Below are 20,212 nucleotides of genomic sequence, written 5' to 3'. Positions count from 1 at the left end.
ATCAACATGTACCAGGAATTCTTATCAATAGACAGCTGAAGGAGCATCACTGTGTGGCACTAGGAACTGAGTAAGAATCCACACCAGTTCTTCCTGAATTTGTCAAAAGTAAAATACTACTATTGGTGGGGGTGAATGGGGTTACTATACTAGGGAAGGGTAGATTTGCATTTAACTCAACTCAAACTCAACTCAAATGAAACTCAACTCAAACATAACCCTTTTTTCCCCTCCCACTGCCACATGTTGTTTGATGTCACATATAAGCAAGAACAGACTAATAAAACTAAAACAATAACATGACCTAGCACAAGGACAATTCATCTCTAAGGATCCTAAAACACATTATAGATAAGAGTAAGGGATATACAAACTATGGGTGAAGTTCATCTCCAGTGTCACTCTGTTGGTTTTAATGGAGTTTACCACAAGGATGAATATTTCCATAAACGCAGAGATCACCTCTAGAGCCATATGAACTCTGGTCTGAACCATATATATATATACTACCATTACTGTGAATTTCTGGTCACCCAATCTCAAAAAAACGATATACTAGAATTAAAAAAGATTCAGAGAATGTCAACAAATATGATTGGGGTATGGAACAGCTTCCATATGAGGAGAGATTAAAAAGACTTGGACTTTTCAAACTGGAAAAAAGGGGATATGATAGAGGTTTATAAAATTGTGAATGGTGTGCAGAAAGTGAATAAGGGAGTGTTATTTATTCCTTAACGTATCATAAGAACCAGGGGTCACCCAATGAAATTAATAAACAACAGGTTTAAAACAAACAAAAGGAAGTATTTCTTCATGCAATGCATAATCAACTCATTACCATGGGATGCTTCGAAGGCCAAAACTATAATGGAGTTCAAAAAAGTATTAGATAAGTTCATGTAGCATAGATTCATCACTGGCTATTAGCCAAGATCCTCAGGGATGCAACCTCATGCTCTGGGTGTCCCTAGCCTCTGATTGCTAGAAGCTTGGAGTGGATGACAGGGGATGGATCATTCGATAATTGCCTGCTCTGAAGAACATGGCATTGGCTACTGTAGGAAGAAGGACACTGACTAGATGGACCAGATGATCCAGTATGTCCATTCTTATGTTTTTCAAATTTCATCTGTGAACCAACAGTTGTTAGGTCAAATTTTATTTGTGTTCATCAGCAGTTTATAGAGGCTTTTCATAAGCTATCTTACTCAGTCTGTGTATCTATGAACTTTATCACATAGCTGATTAATAGTATATTTAGAGCACAGGCATGGCTCGTTGCAAGAGAACACATGAGGAAAATCACATGCTAGAAATCAGATAGCTATTTTTCTCTGTCCTTCATTGCCTGAGCCTGTCCCATACAAATGGCAGAGTTAACCCAGCTCTGCAGAATCCACTTTAACTCCTTGGATACAGGCTGCTGCATTTCAGTAGAGCTTTTTGATCTAGTTGGAAAAAACAGATTTTTAGTCTCCTAGCCTGTGTGTCCATCTGACTTTGAAAACAATATGATAAATATCTGTGCTTCCCCTAGAACTGTCTTGTTTTATATTTTACCTCACAGAATAATTTTATCACAGATTTATTAGGAGATTTCTATTTTGCTACAGGCATGAGGCCATGTCCCATTTATGGCTTTGGGAAACCAGTGAATGATGACTAAACTATGAGGCTGGGCATGAACCCATCAAACTCGAAACTTCTCTGAGAAAAATGATGAGACTCAACTATGAGAAAACCATATTTGCTTCAGTGCAAACGTTTGAACATTGGATCAGTGATGACTCAGCTACACCTCTTCCAGAAACACCTGTGTTCCTTGAAGTTCTCCCATTCGACTACTTGTCCAGCTTTACCATGCTTAGTTTGTGAGTCCTGACCTAATCAAACTGATGCTGCTCAAAGATTTGGCATAGGGCAATGTTTTTAGCATTAGCTATAGCTGACTTTGACTTTGCAAGCTGAGGAAACCTGGCTGCTAATAGTTATGCATTCAGCCTAACCAATCTTCCTAGGCTGATCCTTCAATAAAAAGTTGTGCTTTGTCAGCAGCTATGCATATTTTAAAACATATCCATGCCAACTGAATATTTGCAGTTTGCGTTGTAGCAGATCCCTGAACTGAGTGTAAGGTTATTGTTCTTTTGATAATGAAAAGGGCTATCATAATTTGAGTTATTTGATTTGTATTTCTAGGGCTTGTGATAACTAATCCAGGTGCAAAAGTTACCTTGTTACAATAAGATGTTGCAGATGGAAACCTTGTTGTTTTTTAAAGGGTTTGTCAGTAGCCCTCTGTGTTTGCTACTTCTTGTGTTATACTGTTCAATTACACTGTAAATTCATTGACATAGAGTCTTTGTTTTCTTCTCTGAAAAACGCCTAGCACAATAGGGACTGATTGGTGCCATAGGACAGTACTGATTCAAATAGGGCTATTTGCAGTGCATGGTACTGCCTTACAATGAGGACAGAATTGGATTCTATATTAGCAACACTGGCTTTAGACAAACTAAAATTATGAGTTAGAGTGAGCAGTAGGGAAGCAACCTCTCTCAAAGCATTATAACATTGTTTTGGCTTTTTAGCATTCTGTTTGTTTACTTATGTGCTATATTATGCTATTTTAATTGCTGCAGATATTATGTACTAGCTGTACAGAAGCTGAAGTTCTTCAAGTAATGGATTGCTGGCTTTGTAAATTAAATGTATTGATTAACAATTACATTTTTTCTCTCAAAGCATCATAGAAATGTAGGGCTTGAAGGGGCCTTGCGAGGTCATCTAGTCAAACCACCTGCACTGAGGCAGGACCAAATAAATATAGACCACTCTTGACAGGTGTTTGTCTAACCAGTTGTTAAAAAAACACCAATAAGGAGGATTAGACAACTTGCTTTGTAACCTAGTTGATTAGTTTAGAATTTTTCCTAGTATCTAACCTAAATCTTTTTGCTTCAGATTACACTCAATACTTCTTGTTCTACCTTCAGTGGACATGGAGAACAATTGATTGTTGTCCTCTCTATCAGGGCCGGCTCCAGCAAAAAAAGCCGCGATCGTAATCGCGACTGGTGGCGGCAATTGGGGGGGGGGGAAAAAGCCGCAATCGGCGGCGGCAGTTCGGTGGCAGGTCCTTTGCTCCTAGAGGGAGTGAGGGACCTGCCGCCCCCGAATTGCCGCACATGCCGCCCCTCTCCCTTGGCCGCCCCAAGCACCTGCTTGTTAAGCTGGTGCCTGGAGCCGGCCCTGCTCTCTATAACAGCCTTACACAAATCCAGGCCCTGCTCTCTGCCTCAGTTTTCCCTTTTAGCTATATAAATCAGTCCAGAGTCAGAGTTTACCTTCCATAACCCCTTTTATGGGAGGGGAAATTTATTCATTAATAACTAATAAATTAACATAAAGAAGTAAGTCTAGGCTTCATTTTCCTCCTCACTGGAGTCATCATCTTTTTCTTTCTGCCTCTTGTAAGTAGATCAGTGAGAGCTGCGGGGGCAGTGCCTGCAGGTGGAGGCAGCATGTGGAGCTAGCAGCTGAGAGGGAGGGACATGTCGCCACTTCCAGGGGCTTCCTAAGGTAAGCGCTACCCAGTACCCTCATTTCCTTCTGTGCCCCAACCCCCAACCCTGAGTCCCCTGCAACATGCACCCAAACTCCTGCTGCTGCTGTGGGAGGTGAGGGGGAGGGAGGCAGTGGCCCGAGACTGCCTCAGCAACGGCCAGTGTAGCTGGCCCAAGGGCTGCCCAAGCTGCTCAGGTGGCCCATATATTGCCTGAACTTATAATTTACCACATAGGTCTTTCTAAGTAAGGACATTTATTCTTATGGGGAAACCATTTCAGAGAAGGCATATTAAAAGCAACAAAAAACCTACATACATGCTAAAAAGCTTACCAGAGATCATCCTCAACTCCCTCAATGCAGGAGATTGGACTAGCTGACCTATTGAGGTTGCTTCAGTCTACATTTCTATGATTCCATGTCAGTCTTTCAAAATCCAAAGATCAATTGTTGCTGTGGTTACAAATTCATAACTGTTTCAGATTCAGGACCAGACTCCCATCTGGGCAGTTCAGCCATTTCTTTATACAGTTTGGGACGCTTTAGCTTCAAAAGGCTGGGGTTTTGCATAAGCAAGGATGGGAAATTTGTATTAACCTCTCCCTAGGTATTCCCTAGGAAATCCCCTTCACACTTATTGTCCCCAAAGTCCCTTCTTGTCTAGCACATTTTCAGTATAATCCTTTGAACTCCCACAGCTCACAATAATTCATAAACTTTGCATTTAATACAGTTGACCCCAAAGAAACTTAATTCAATAAGGTCTCACAAGGGTATGTAGGAAACTGCCACATTGTCATAAAGACAACATGTAAGACTATACCTTCTTGGATCACTGGTTCAGTGTCTTGAAAGAGTTATAAATGGAGATGATGACGCTTAGAATACAGCCAAAAATCACATGCAAAGTGTTCAAGTTCTATATCATGATGTATCTCCTCCTTGCTTCTCCCCCCTCTGCCCCTTCCTTTTAAATTGATGGAGATAAGATTTCTCAGGAGAAAAGACAATGGAATGTTCTAGGATTTTAGCATGTCTGTATAGCAGTAATGAAAGTGTATAGTGGTTCCACTACTATTCTACTGCCCCGACAACTGAAAAATTTCTTGCATGCAACCTTAGGTGATATCGAAGGGTAGAAAGAAAAAAATAGTTTTTTGGAAGGTGAGGCATGGCAGGGGAGAAGAGAACCATAGATATTAATTTAATTTAAATAACTGGATGGAGAGGGAGAAGTTTCAGAATGAATTTTTCTTTTTTTTACTCTCTTTTCTCAGGATTCAAGGAATGAAGGCAATGAATGGGACTTGCAAGTGAAGAAACTGGATCAAAATGTGTTTAAAAACATTGTCAGTCATACCATGTAATTAAGGAATAGTACCTAATAAAATGATATGCAATATTATTTCAAAGGGATGCTAAAGATATGTTAGGTGGGGTACAACCTTGAACAGATAGGAACAATCTTGCATACAACATGGACACTATTCTTATGGTTCTTTTATTAATGGTAATTTACTCAGGTATGATAACTATATTATAAATAAAGCTTATACAGCTTCAGCCTTCTATTTTAATTTAAGTGTTAAATGTATTAATTTAGATTTGTTAGGAACTGGGAACACACATGGGTGGCAGCCTGTCAGTGTAATGAATGGAGATTACATGTGTGAGCAATTTGCTGGTTTTAAGACTTCAGAATCAATTTGCAACAGAAAAGCTTTTTTGCAATTCAAAAAGATGAGTAGGTCAAAAAAAGCTTTGTTTTTCTAAAAGCCATTTCTAGAGCTGAAACTATTTGGGCCTGAAAACTCAACCAAGCTTGAATGATTTCTATTTTAATATGAAGGTGAGACAAGGTGAGTGAGGTAATATCTTTTATTGGACCAACTTCTGTTTGGTAAAAGAGACATGCTTTCAAGCTATACAGAGCTCTTCTTAAGGTCTGGGCATATTAAGGTGACATTATAATTAAAATCATGAATATAAGTGACTGCCTGCTCATATTTAAGCCCCACTAATTAGACAAGAGATCATATCACATTGAACTGCATAAAAGGGGTCCAATTGTCCTCTTCTTATTAAAGATGGTGCTTTTAGACTCAGAGCAGTTGGCTGGATCCCTGAAAATGTGGTCATTTGTGTAATAGTTATGTGTGGACACGAGTAGAGGACATTTAAGACTGGTCCACCTTTGCTTATGTTTGATAATGATGAAAATGGGTTGAAAGTAGACGGTGTCTGAACATCAGGAGTCAAGAATAATAGGAGTGTTAAATAATCAGAGCAAGGGGGAAGCAGGGAGGGTGATCTGAGGCACAATGCCTTCATCTTTGGTACTGTCCATTCCTCAGACCTCTGCCTAAAGGCACAGTGTAACCCTATAATCTGAATTCTATTTCCATTAACTCTTACAGAGTTAGGGACAGATTTTGATACCATTATTTATCCTGAATAGCACCTTTTCCCCCAAATAATATCACCAGGACCACTTGTGGAGTAAGGTATTATTTAGCACAGCTGTTCTCAAACTTCATTGCACTGCAACCCCCTTCTGACAACAAAATTACTACATGACCCTGGGGAAGGGTAGCACAGAGGGCCAGAACCCGAGCCCTGCTGTCCCAGATCGGGGGAGGGAGGGGCAGACCCCAAGCCCCAACACCCCGGGTGGGGTGGAGCTCGAGCTTCAACTCCAGGTCCCAGCAAGTCTAATGCTGGTCCTGGCAACTCCATTAAAATGGGGTTGCGACCCACTTTGGGGTCCCAACCCACAGTTTGAGAACCACTGATTTAGCATAAGGGTGCCTGAATCTGACCCTTAAAATCTGATTCTGAAAGATGTTGAGCACTCTCGGCTCCCCTATCCCCCTCCTAATATTGGGTCTTTATTGCTGTGAGAGCCCCTAATGACACCTCCAAAGTGTTGAAGACCTTGTAACTCACATGTTTATTTTTATAGTCCACAATAATCAGCAAATTCAGCAGATCTTGTGGATGTGTGAGGGGGAATTTGATACCCAGATTGTCATTGATGTTTACAAATTGATGATGCTTCTGGAAACACAAGATTTTAATTAGCAGTGCAAAGTCATCTGAGAGGCAACCAAGCGGCTTTATAATATTACTTTAGGAAGTATCAGATCATCATTCATGTCAAAATGACATTACTTCATTTCCTACTTTCAATCTATCCTTTTTTGATCAGTTTCACTTAACTTGAATATAAATAAGATTATTTTTGCAAAATGTATTCATCCAGCGTGTCAAAGACCTGAACCATCCATTAATTTTTAATATGCGGTTGTGAAGGTTTTTTTGTGTTTGTTTTGTATTTTAGGTCATAGTGGTCATAGTTTTATTTTTTTTCCCCATGAGGAAAGAGTGCTATTTTTATTTCAATTCCATAAACAATTGGCCAGAACCTCCACTGGTGTAAATTGGGGCAACAAGACAGAAATCAGTAGAGCTATTCTAGCTGTAGATCTGGCCCAAAACATGCAAACCAGAACTGACAGTGAAAGAGACTTAAATTTCCCACGATTGGAAATAATACACTAAAAACATAAAGAGACAAAAATATTTAGATTTTTTTAAAAAAGGTTTACCGAGTCAGTAGTTATGGTAACTAGTGCAATGTAGCTCATTAGTTCAGGATAAGGGGCAAAGTCAAGGTAAGTTGTGGGTATTGTTTATTTAATCTGACAAACTTCCATAAAGAGATATAGATTCCCTGCTCCACTCCTCCCCACCCCCCCAACAGATACAGCATAATGCAATACAGATGTGGACCTAGAACCCCAGCTGGTGTAAATCAGCATACCTCCATTGACTTGAATGGCAATATCTTGATTTACACTAGAAGGGCACCTAGCCCATAGAGTAGAACAAGCTTATAGCTTTTATTTCACCTTCCATTCATAAACCAACTTCCCCATTAAAAATTAAAGTTAGCATTTTAAGCACCTAAATCTGTGTTTCAGTTCTTAAACACCACAGGCCTGCTTTCAATGAGAATTTGTTAGGTGCTCAGCACTTGTGAAATTCAGGCTACGTATTTAGGTGATGAAACATACATTTAGATGACTAACTTTAGGTACTCAGGTTTGAAAATAGCTGCCAGAAAAAGCAGTAATATTTCTGACCAGGCTGATCATTTCAAGTATCTTGGAATCTAGTTTGAATCTCTTCTTGTGGAGTATATGGGCCTGAGGTCACAGGCTTTGGAGAGAACAAGAGAGAGTGAGTGAGTTTGTAAGAATGCAGATTAGCTGCAGCCCAAATCAACCAATGTACAGTGATTTGAGGGGAGGGGGAAACCCTCAATATTGCCAACAATTAGTACACAGTGCTGTCTTCATGTGTCATTATATAATGCCTGCATCTGTAATTTTCACTCCATCCATCTGAAGAAGTGAGGTTTTTTACCCACGAAAGCTTATGCCCAAATAAATCTGTTAGTCTTTAAGGTGCCACCGGATTCCTTGTTTTTGAGAATATCACTGTTTTCCCCTCTTCTTAGAACAGAGGATGTTCAGCAGGAATGACTGGAAAATGTTGACTTTTTGTCTTCCATGTTTTTGGAGTTGTGTAGGAGGTGGATATGGAAATATCTGGTAAATACTATGACCACAGCTGAGTGTCTGGCCTGAACAATAGCTTCACTGAAGTTAATGGAGTTGTGCCAATTTGCATAAATGGACATTCTGGACCTCTTTATCATTTCCCATGTGCACATTTTGATATTGACCAACAGAAATAATCTGCATTCTTCAGGGCCCAGCCACGTTAAATAACTTGTCAGGACAGATTATATGGTAAACATATGCACATGCCCTAGACAAGACTTAGGTTGCTGTGTGAGGACATATACACTGTTCTTTCTGTGTTGCCAGGCTAAAGAACACAGTATTAGATATAATTTATGATAGGATTTCAAATTCACGTTGGTGGTTTTTCAGAATAATTGAAAGCATAATTTAGATCAGTTGCACCTGCTTACACTATATCTGAATTTGGCCCGTAATGGGTAGGTCGGTTGTTTTTTAATTTGGTGTCCAAAAGATTTAAAAGCAAAAAACAACCCACCCACAAAACCCTCACAGCTACATACCTACAAAATAGTGCAAGGCTGATGTGAAGATGGAGGAGAATATCATCAGAATATAGCAAACATATATACCTAGTTCATGTAGGCACTCACTGATGGGGGCCAACTCACTTAGACCATGTTGAACCATGATTATGTAGCTGTGGTTTGTTTACAGAAATAACTAATACAGTAATTGCACATCTGGGAAAGCTTTCAGTATATCAGCTACTCAGCCTCAATTTCAATTTAAGACATTTAAATCTGGTAATTTATAAATCTGTTTTAATTTTCTTATCACAAATGCTACCAGTAATAAGCAGGTAGACATACCCAAGAGAAGCTGATGACTTCTACCTATAGGCATAGTTCTTCCATTTTTCTTGTAATAGAAGAACAATTATTTTTGGAATAACTTGTTTTTTAATCCAGATGTATCTTTTGCTAACACATACTTTGTTTTAACTGCTATTATGGTGAATTACTTTCTTCTGAGAGAATAAGCTATACAGATTTGCTGACTTTCTTGAACAGGAAAAAATCCATTTTCAACACATTTTGTAACCAATAACAAAAACAATTAAGGCTTAATAGACACCAGCCTGAAGTGCATGGTAGTAAATTTCATACCATTGCTTGTGGCAAAAAATGTTATCTTGTTCCCTGATTTTGAAGTCATTCTAAATAAACACAATTTAAACTTCAAAACACTCACTGTTTCATAACTCTTATGACTCAAGTAGCCTGTATACCAACTGACACATCCTGAGAGTGGGCATTTTACAGCAATGGGCTGGTAGTACCAGATAAGTTAAAAATAACAAATAGTTCCTAGTGAGAACTTCTACAAAAATGTTAACTTATAAGAAAATTAAAGAATAAAATAGACACATTCATATGTTATAATATGCAGAAACAAATTCTCAGTGAGTTATTGACAATTTTCCCTAATGACTTCAATATATTCTTGCTCTGTTTGCAACCCTCTTAATATACATTATCACAGTTCAGGGCAACTACACCTATATTTCCTCCTTGTGCTCCTCAGCCATCACCTCTCTTGGGTGGTATTTTAGGGCTCTTTCCCTCCTGATGGGTTTTTCCAGGCTGTACATTTCCTTGCCTCTACACTGTGAATTCCCCAGCAAGTCAGACTGCCTAAACTGACCTGTTTTTTGCTTTCTCCTCAGTGTAATTATTCACAGTTAAGTTACCACATAGCCCTTTCTAAGCAAGCACATTTTCTTTTAAGATGAAAGCATTACAGAGAAAACAAAACAATATAAGAACCGACACACATGTTAATAAGTTTATCAGAGATCACCCTGTCTCTAACAAGGTCTGTGGTAGGATACAGTCCTTCAAACCCCACCAGAGGGATTTTCTGTGGTTAGAAGATCATAACAGCTTTTGACCAGAACAAGATCAAACATAAATCTGTGAGTCCCTTCTTTATGCAGCTCAGAGCATCGATCTTCAGATTCTGGGAACAGTTAATCAGCAGACAGTGTTTTTCTCTTCGGGGCTTAAATTCAAAAGGTCGGGGATTGGAATTTGCATTCACCTCCTCCTAAGTATTTTCTAAGAAGCCAGTCAACTTTGTTCCAAAAGTTCCTTCTTATCTGTCACATTGTTTCAAATAATCCTTTGAAGCTCATAACACTTCTCGGGGTTTACAGTTGTTTACAGGGTTTACCGTTTTTCCCCCCCCGTGGGTGCTCCAGCCCCAGAGCAACCACGGAGTTGGCATCTATGGACCAATACCATTGTTAGGATTCTTTTTGTTCCTACTTAAAAGCCCCTCCTTCTTAATGTACCCGACTTTGCTGACCATATGCATTCATGTCTAATTTAGACCCCCAGTCCTGCAAACCTTTGTGAAGATGAACCACTCCATTGACTTTAACTGAATTATCCATGTGAGTAAAGTCATTTACGTGTTGGGTCCTTAGCTAGCTAAGGAATGTTCATCTCTTGTCAGGCATGCAGGGAATATGTCAGGGTCCTATATTAGCTGGGCTAGCACCATATCCTTACTGCAATAATCTGATGACTGACTTATCCAATTTATTTAACATTTCAAAAAACGGTGCCTTCAGTTATCTGAATAAGTGGGGGGAAAGTGTTTTGTTTTGTTTTTTAAATTCCCAAATCATAAAACTTAGTTTCAAAATCAGTTAAGGTTGCTAAGTAACAGTAATGCAACTAAGTGGCATATAATGTACAAAATCAAAGAATTGAAAATAAGGAATAATTATGTACATTATAAATTTTATACTGGCCTTGTACTAAGCAAATATATTCTGATCAAGTACCAACGATGGTATATTCCATCACAACACGACATTCTTACCTCAGTCCCAAACCATATATATATTTATATAATTCTTTAACAAAAAATCTTAAAATGTAAACACAAGATACAACCCATTTGAAAAAGAAAGTCTAACAAATAAGTGTATATTAGTGACATTTATCACCCTTAAACAAATGTCCGTACACATACAGAGTTTTACCAGGAATCACTAATAACTTAGACACATTCCTATTAAACTACATATTATTCTTAAGAAATAGCAATTTTAAGTATTGTACTTAAAAATTAACTCTCAATTGATATATATATATATATTTAATGAAGATATTTTCCATCTAATTGTATCTTTTTAAAAGAAAATATTTGGATATTGAAATAAAGATAACAAAATCAATGCATATAAGAAAAATAATCAAACAATCACAGAATCAGTCAAAAATTGCATGGAGATTAAAAGTAAGAAATGTTTCTGTAAGAAATAAAAATATAAAAAGGCAAAAATAGAAGATCAAGACGAGTGCTTTACGCTGAGTTTACATATATAACAACAAAAGGTGAGGAACTCATACCTCACCCCACCCTCATGGATCTTTAGACGTAGTCTTTAGTACTTTAAATTTCCCACTTTGTGAATACAGAGTTTATTGTGGTTTCCAAACAGATTGTTTTGAATATATCTAGCCATTCTCTTTCTGAGCAGCTCCAAACCTTTTGCTCAATGCACTCTGTTTATTAGGCTTCCCCCAAAAAGTGTGTTTTAGATACTTAAATGTTATGGGATTATTTGATTACCAGATTGCAATTTATTGTTTCACGAACAGAAGGAATGGACAACGTAGAAACAAATGAAAAAGAACATTGTGTGATTCCACTAAATAAAAGGCAGAAAAATCAATAGTAGCATAGGATGATTATATAAAAGGGCATTTTTAACCCATGTACAGCCTCTGAAACATAGAACTAATATTTAAAGTTTTGGTGGATACTTTTTGAAATATATTCATAGTGCACAGAAAGTTCATTCACTCAGCAAGTTTATTCCTTTAGGAGCTTGATAGACTTTCCTAAAGTCAATTACTTTGCTTCATAACTTTAATGATAGTTTATGTTCTATTTAAAAAATGAAGTGTGACTTCTACAAACACTTTTTAAAAAAGTGTTAAGCATATTGGGTCAAATTCAGTCCGATTTACAATCCTGTTCTATGACAGTGAGGTTGCCTAGGATGTAAGTCAGTGCATTAATGGCCCCATTACTTTAATGAGCTCTTGATTTCTGCAAGAATCTGCCTATATGAAATTCACTACCAGTGTCAATGTATGGTCTCTGGGAAAGAGTGAAAATACCAAGTAGTTAGTTGTGATAGATTCAAGTTTTAATGTCCCTCCTCCATTGACTATTTAGCTATTTATAAAAGTTGAATTGCTTCTACAGGAGAGATAAAGACCTATATGATGATATTCCATAGCTCAGTGGCTAGAATCCTTTCCTGCAAATTTGGAGACCCAATTTCAGATCTCTTTGCCACATTAGGCAGGGAGGGAAATTAAAGCTGGGTCTCCTACTTCCCACTCAAATACACACTGTGTGAATCCAGTACACCTTTGCCTTTGTCTAAATGCCTAACATTGAAATGAAAAAAAAAATTCATTTCAACCCAACTTGATTTTTTTTTACCTTTTGATTTGCTGCAAATTTTGGGAAAAAAAACAACCACCTTTTTTTTTATTGCCGGAGACCAAAAAATCCACTATTCACCCAGGTTTAATGTTAAGTGTTATATAAAGCTTAATTCTCTGAGTAGTCAGGTCATAGGTGTCTGAAATTGGGCACTCAAAATTAAGTAGAATTTTGACCTCAATCTATCTGCATCAGTTCCTCCTCTGAAAAAAATAAGGTTAATATTGCTTCATAGGTTCATAGTTTCCAAGGCCAGAATGTACCACTGAGATAATGTAGTTTGATCTCCTATATAACACAGGACATAGAACTTTCCCAAAATAATTTTCCAAAAGTTGAACTAGAGCATCTCTTTAAAAAAAAACATCCAATCTTGATATAAAAATTGTGGGAGTTAAAGAATCATCCAGAACCCTTGGTAAATTGTTTCAATGGTTGATTATTCTCACTGTTAAAAATTTACACGTTATTTCCAATCTGAATTTGTCTAGCTTCAGTTTCCCCGTTGGGTCTTGTTATACCTTTGTCTGGTAGACTGAAAAGCCTATTATCAAATATTTCTTTCCCATATAGCTTTTTTAAGCTCCCGGAGACTCTCACTATAATGCAAGTCTACACTACAAAATTAAATCAACCTAAGTTATGTCAACATACAGCCAATGCCATAATTAACTCGCTTTTACATGTCCACACTACTCCCCTTGTGTCAGCAGTGTGCATCCTCACTACCAGAGCTTGCATTGATGCAGAGAGCAGTGCACTGTGGGTAGCTATTCCACTGTGCAGCTTGACACCATCTAGCACAGGGTGTTTCAGGAAGGGTTGCAATGCTTCCTGGGGGAAAACAAACCATGCAGGAGTGACTGGGAATGTTGTTTCAATGTCCTATGATGCAGTATTTTCATCCTATAATTGTATCTGTATCCCATAATGTTTTGTGCATCCTTTCAAAAGTCCCGCAAACCTATGTGTTCACCATCTCTGTGAGAAGCATGGATCCTGCACATATCTGCACTACTGTGATGAGTGTTACAAGCACGGGGTGCCTGATCATGCAATATTTGCACAGCTGACAGAGGAGCTTTCTTGAAGGATGGCTTGCTGTGGGACATAGAAACAATTCAAGCTTGTCATTGACATTCACAGAGCAGGTGCAGATGGTGGAGCGCTGGGTCTGGCCCCAAGAAACAAGAACTGACTGGTGGGATTGCATTATTATGAAGGTATGGAATGAAGAGCAATGACTGCAGAACTTTTGGATGCACAAAGACACATTCCTGGATGTTGTGCAAAGCTCACCCCAGCCTCCAGCACAGGGACACCAAAATGAGAGCAGCACTGACAGTGGAGAAGCAAATAGTGATCGCTGTGTGAAAACTGGCAACGCTTGCTACCGATCAGACAGGAATCAATTTGGAGTTGGGATATCCACTATGGGGGTTGCTGTGATGCAAATGAATAGGGCCAATAATCACATCCTGCTATGAAGGCCTGTGACTCTGGCTAATGTGCAGGACATAGTGGATGGTTTTGCAGCAGTGGAGTTCCCGAACTGCAGTGGGGCAATAGATAGGATGCATATCCCTATTTTGGCACCAGACCACCTTGCCACAGAGTACATCAACAGAAAGGGCTACTTTTCTATGGTGTTGCAAGTGCTGATGGATCACCGGGAACATTTTACCTACATCAACACAGGATGGTTAGGGAAGCTGCATGACGTATTCATCTTTATGAACACAGGCCTGTTCAGAAAGCTGCAAGCAGGGACTTTCTTTCCAGACCACAGGATTACCACTGGGTATGTTGAAATGCCAATAGTGATCCTGGGAGACCCAGGCTCCCCTTACTCCTGTTGCTCATGAAGCCGTACCCAGGCCACATTGACAGAACCAAAAAGTGCATCAACTACAGGCTCAGCAGGTGCAGAATGACAGTTGAATGTGCCTTTGGACATTTGAAAGGCTGCTGGCATCTACTCCTGAGATTAGAACTTCAGTGAAAAAAAATATCTGAATGGTTATAGCTGCTTGCTGTGTGCTTCATAATATCTGTGAAGCAAAGTGGGAAATATTTTTGTCAGGGTGGAGGGTGGAGGTGGAACGGCTGTCAGCTGATTTTGAGCAGCCAGATACCAGGGCTATAAGAAGAGCTCAATCAGGCTCTATACAGCTCAGGGAGGCTTTCAAAGACCATTTTAATCATGAGCCATAATAGTATTGTGTGTTGCTGTAGTGTGCTCTGCCTGGCATTGCTTTTTTGCACCCCAGTATGAACCTTGTAATAAGTGCTGTCTGTGTAGTAATTTAACGTTGCAAATAAACCTATTACTATTATCTATGAATGATGTCAGGCCCAGCCAACAAATATTGTGAACTAATAAAGATGAATTAAGTTTCCATAAATAGACTTTTATTCCAAACCCATGCAAACAGACATATTTATAATTGAATGAAACTTTATAAATCAGGGGAAAGAATCTTTGAAGTGGAAAAAACAGTCATTTCCATTTCACAGACACATACACCAACCATGTCTCTCGCAAGTCAGTTATGTGTGGCTGTGATTGTCTATACTCTCCCGCAGGGTGGAGTGGTAGGGGTAGTGCAGCACCCCAGATGTCAAATGGAATGTCGTGTGTGTGGGGGAAGGTCCTGGAAAGCAGCTCTCTATGGGCTGCAGAGGGAAGTGAGCACGGGCCTATTGAACCTGAAGGTCAACAAGACTCTCCATCATGTCTGTTTGCCGCTTGAGAAGCACTAGCATCTCCTGCGGCGTGTCTCTCTCCTTTTCCTCTGCTTTTCTCCTCTCCACTCTGTCCCTGTCCTTTCTGTCCATGAGGGTGATCCTCCAACCCTGTGCTTGGTATCCGAAGCATGAGAGGCATGAGTATATGTGGATAGGGCAATTGAAGTGAATACTAGCACTGTTTTCCCCAGGTGGTGGTGATTTTAGCTGTTATTTCACTCTTAAGGGTAGCAGAGGCTGAAAGGGGACAGCTCCTGCATGTTTTTGGCTGCATACAATGGCCACATGCTGCTAGGCTGTGTGCTGCTATGGTGTCTCCTGCCGTAATTTCTGAGTGGTGTGGGAAAGTTCCTACCGCAGCACAAGAAATAAGGCAGCCCTCCCCAGAAACATTCAGCAGAGGATTGCAAGCTACCTTCAGGAAAGTTTCCTTAAGATCTCTATGGAGGATTCACAGGACATTCCAGTGCATATAAACAAACAGGTTGCAGAGTAGCAGCCGTGTTAGTCTGTATCCGCAAAAAGAAGAACAGGAGTACTTGTGGCACCTTAGGCCTGGTCCCCATTAAGTCCCCACTTCGGACTAAGGTACGCAAATTCAGCTACGTTAATAACGTAGCTGAATTCGAAGTACCTTAGTCCGAACTTACCGCAGTCCAGACGCGGCAGGAAGGCTCCCCCGTCGATGCCGCGTACTCCTCTCGGCGAGCTGGAGTACCGGCGCCGACTGCAAGCACTTCCGGGATCGATCCCAGAACATCAATTGCGTGCCGCCGGACCCTCCGGTAAGTGAAGACAAGGCCTTAGAGACTAACAAATTTATTAGAGCATAAGCTTTCATGGACTACAGCCCACTTCTTCGGATGCATATGCATCCGAAGAAGTGGGCTGTAGTCCACGAAAGCTTATGCTCTAATAAATTTGTTAGTTTCTAAGGTGCCACAAGTACTCCTGTTCTTCTTTTTATAAACAAACAGTTCTGCAGGCCCCTCTGCCTAACTGTACAAGGAAATTAGAAGCATTTCAACTCTATCTATATTGGTTATTTCACTACCTGTGATTTAAAAAGAGTAAATGAGAAGATGTGTCACTCCAATATCAAAACAAACTGTATACTTACCAGATGTTTCTTCCCCTGAATCAGGCTCACCCGTTCTGGACTGTAGGGACTGGCTCAACTGCTCTGGGGTCAAAAACAGGTCCTGGCTCATTGCACCACAGGATCCCCCAGTAACCCATCCTCCTACTTCTCTTCCTCACTGTTCACTCTGGGGACCTGTGACTCTGGCTCCTCTGAAGTATCCATGGAATTCTTGGGTTGGTCGTGGGGTCATCGCTGAGGATGGCATGCTGCTTTCCACCAGAGCAACTGTTAGGCTCCCTTGCCTTCTGGTATGCCTGCCGTAGCTCCTTGGCTTTCACATGGCACTGCTGCAGGTCCCTTTTGTAGCCCTTGTCTCCCTCCCCCAAGCAATCTGCTTGTAGACACTGATGTTTCTATGACTGGATCAGAGCTGTGTCTGCACAGCCTCTTTTCCCACAGACCCAAGAGATCCACCATCTCCTCCAGACAGGACCATGTTTGCTGCGTGGAGTTGGCACGGTCATCTGGGCAGTTGCTAAGTGAGCTCTCCACACCAAACAAACAGGAAATGGAATTTAAAAAATGTGCAGGGCTTTAGAGGGGAGGGACACATACCTGTGTACATGACCACCGGGTAGTGGAGTTCAAAACGGTGATCAGAGCGGTCATGGTGAGGTATTGTGGAGGCCACTAAAGTCAACATAAGTAACACAGTGTCTGTACTGACACTGTATTGACTTAACAACGTCGACCTAAGCACTATGCCTCTCGTGGTGGTGCAGTTATTAAGTCAGTGTAGCAGGAGACTTACATTGGTGGGACCAATATTTTAGTACAGGTGCGTACAGTTAGGTCGATGTAAGCTACCTTGTGTCGGCCTAACTCTGTAGTGTAAACCAGGTTTAATGCATGTTTTCTAACCCTTTAATCATTGTCATGGCTCTTCTTTGAACATTCTCCAGTTTATCAACATCCTTCTTGAATTATGGACACCAGATCAGGGCACTGAATTACAGCAGTGGTCACACCAGTGCCAAATTCTCCTACTGGAGATTCCCCTATTTATGCATCAAAGGATCAGACTAACCCATTTGGCCACAGTATTGAACTGGAAGCTCATGTTCAGCTGAATAGCTACCGTGACTCCCTATATCTTTTTCCAAGTCATGGGTTCCCAATAGAGAGACCCCTCCATATTGTAAGTATATCATACATTCTTTATTCCTATATGTATACATTTACGCTTGATTTAAAACACATATCCAGATCACTCTGTGTAAGATACTTGTCCTTTTTGTTATTTACCAAGATTTACTAATATTTATGTCATCTGCAAGCTTTACCAGTGATGATTTTATGTTTTCTTCTAGCCCATTGATAACAATGTTAAATAGTGTGGGGTCAAATAAATACTATTGTCTGACCCACCCCAGCACCACTTATTGTCTGATCCTCCTCCTCCAAAAATATTTCCTGCAACTGTGAAAATTGAAATAAGAAAAATGCTTACAAATAAATATTGATATGATCCATCAACATTATAATAAAATAAAAACTGAATTCTGCTAAGCCTAATACAATTTAAACCACAGTTTAACTTTTTACTAAAAAAAATAAATCATAGGAAAATTGGTCATGTTGGATTAACTCTGAGACAAAATTATGTGCAGGAATATTCAACTCAATCTGAAGTGCTGAAAATAGGTTGCAATAATAATGAATAAAGAAAACTAACAAAATATTTTAAAAATCTAATAAACAGGAAAAGATGAGGATATAAGAAGAATATGATACAATGAATTATCAGAAATTTTATATTGAAAACACATGCTGTTGTTGAAGTTTTATTTAAGCAGATGTTCTGCTTTCCTACTGCTGCTATGTATTTTTCTTCTTTAAGGTTGTTTTTTTCTCAATACTTCCTTTGCAACTAAAGTTACTTTCACTGGTAAATACATAGAAATCCAGGAGTGTTCAGCTCAGTGACCAATTATAAACTTAACAAGACAATTCCTAGCTCAGCAATTTTAGCTTTCATTTTTGTGATCCAAATCCCGCAGCAACACTAAGCATTTTCTTTGCTTCATACCCTGATAAATACCCTGTTCAACCAAGAGACTAGTCAGCTATGAAGCTCATGAAGCATAAACTGAACTATTTGAACATGAAGCAGGAGAAGGGACTACATCAGAATAAAATGACTACAATGGAAGGGATTCCATTTTGGGTACAGCTGAGACCATTTTTGTGGTATGACAATGCTCTCTATATTCATGCAATAGTTGCAAGTTACTTCTGTGGGCTAAGTGAAAACATTTAGTCGTTGATCCTGCTGGCTGCTGGAAGACATGAGGAGAACCAGAGTTGTCCTTTCTGACTCAGCAGCTCTGCAAAGATGCTTCTGGATAGTGCTGAGAAACATTTATAGTGCTCAATAACGTGAACAAACCTCTACTCTTACAGTGAACTGAGAACTGGTAAACAGTCAGGATGAGGGTAGAGAGAGAAAGCTTGCTAAAATCATTACAATCAGTGACAGAACATGATGGCCTTGACCCTACACCTACTGCAACAAATGAGATTTTTGCTATTGACTTTCATTGATTCAGGTCTGGGTCTGCTGTGTGTGATATTTGCTATTTTCATTTACTTTTACTGGCCCATTCAAGTATGCTTAAGAGCTCAGAGAAGGTTAGGCTTTGGTGGCCAGCCAGTGTCTGAAGGTTTTCAGAAGGCAATATCTCTGACAGCTAGCTGCTCAGTGCCTCCTGAGAAATAGTGTCACAGTGTTCCTACAAGCCCACCACCCTGTAGTCTCCTCACTTTACCTCCATTTAAATGGTCCTTGAGTAACAAAATACTGTGCTCGGCATCTCTGCTGGTGAGTTATTACTGTTATCACTTTACCTCTCTTTTATCTCTCATGTAGCTGAGCCCTTTTCTACTTTGGAAATTGATTACCTATTATATCTACTATTCATGTAAACCTATATTTGCAGCATACTCTTTGGTTCCCTGTTTAGAGTATTTCATATTATAATCCATATCTTTTAGGATACATCAACGTCATCAGACCAAGAGCACTAATGGATTGGATCCTCGTCTAATGTAAATTGGCATAGATCCATTAAAGTCAGTGGAACTACATTGATTTACAGCAGCTGAATATATGACCTGTTGTCTTCTATTAAATTAAGTCACATTGAGTAGTACACAAAGATGACCTTGTTGTGGGGAGAAAAGCCTTAATTATGAGAATTCCAGTAATTCATCTAATTTTTCATTAGACACATACTGTGACGGGTTGGATCACAGAAACACCCTTGGGGCTGCCAACTGATGTGCCAAGACTATTTTTGCCCCTGCTTTCCCTGCCAGCGTAGGACTCCAGCACCCTGTCTTGTTGAGCCAGACATGCCAGTCTGCTCCAACACAGACCCAGGGTCTGAACTATGTGCCCCAAAGCTGCAGACTTAACTGAAAGCAACTTAAGAAGTGTTCCTGTCTTTAACACTCAGATGCCCAACTCCCAATGGGGTCCAAACCCCAAATAAATACGTTTTACTCATAAATTGTTCACTCTCTATAACACTGATAGAATGATATGCACACCTGTTCCTCCCCCCCCCCCCAACCCCCAGGTATTAATACATACTCTGGTTTAATTAATAAGTAAAAAGTGATTTTATTAAATACAAAAAGGAGGATGTATGTGGTTCCAAGA

The 20,212-nt window shown here is 39.6% G+C and overlaps 1 long non-coding RNA gene across 1 annotated transcript; it reads left to right on the top strand.

Moving 5' to 3' along the window:
• The first annotated feature begins 1,784 nt into the window (after positions 1 to 1,784).
• On the top strand, positions 1,785 to 4,920 carry LOC128838014 (uncharacterized). Its single transcript, XR_008445076.1, has 3 exons — positions 1,785 to 1,874; positions 3,485 to 3,585; positions 4,848 to 4,920. It is a non-coding gene; the product is annotated as an uncharacterized LOC128838014 (long non-coding RNA).
• The last annotated feature ends 15,292 nt before the right edge of the window (positions 4,921 to 20,212 follow it).

This window comes from Malaclemys terrapin, chromosome 5 (assembly GCF_027887155.1).
Source record: "Malaclemys terrapin pileata isolate rMalTer1 chromosome 5, rMalTer1.hap1, whole genome shotgun sequence".
Lineage (NCBI taxonomy): Eukaryota > Metazoa > Chordata > Testudines > Emydidae > Malaclemys > Malaclemys terrapin.
The sequence above is the reverse complement of the archived record's forward strand: the minus strand, read 5'-3'. Positions and strand labels throughout refer to the sequence as shown.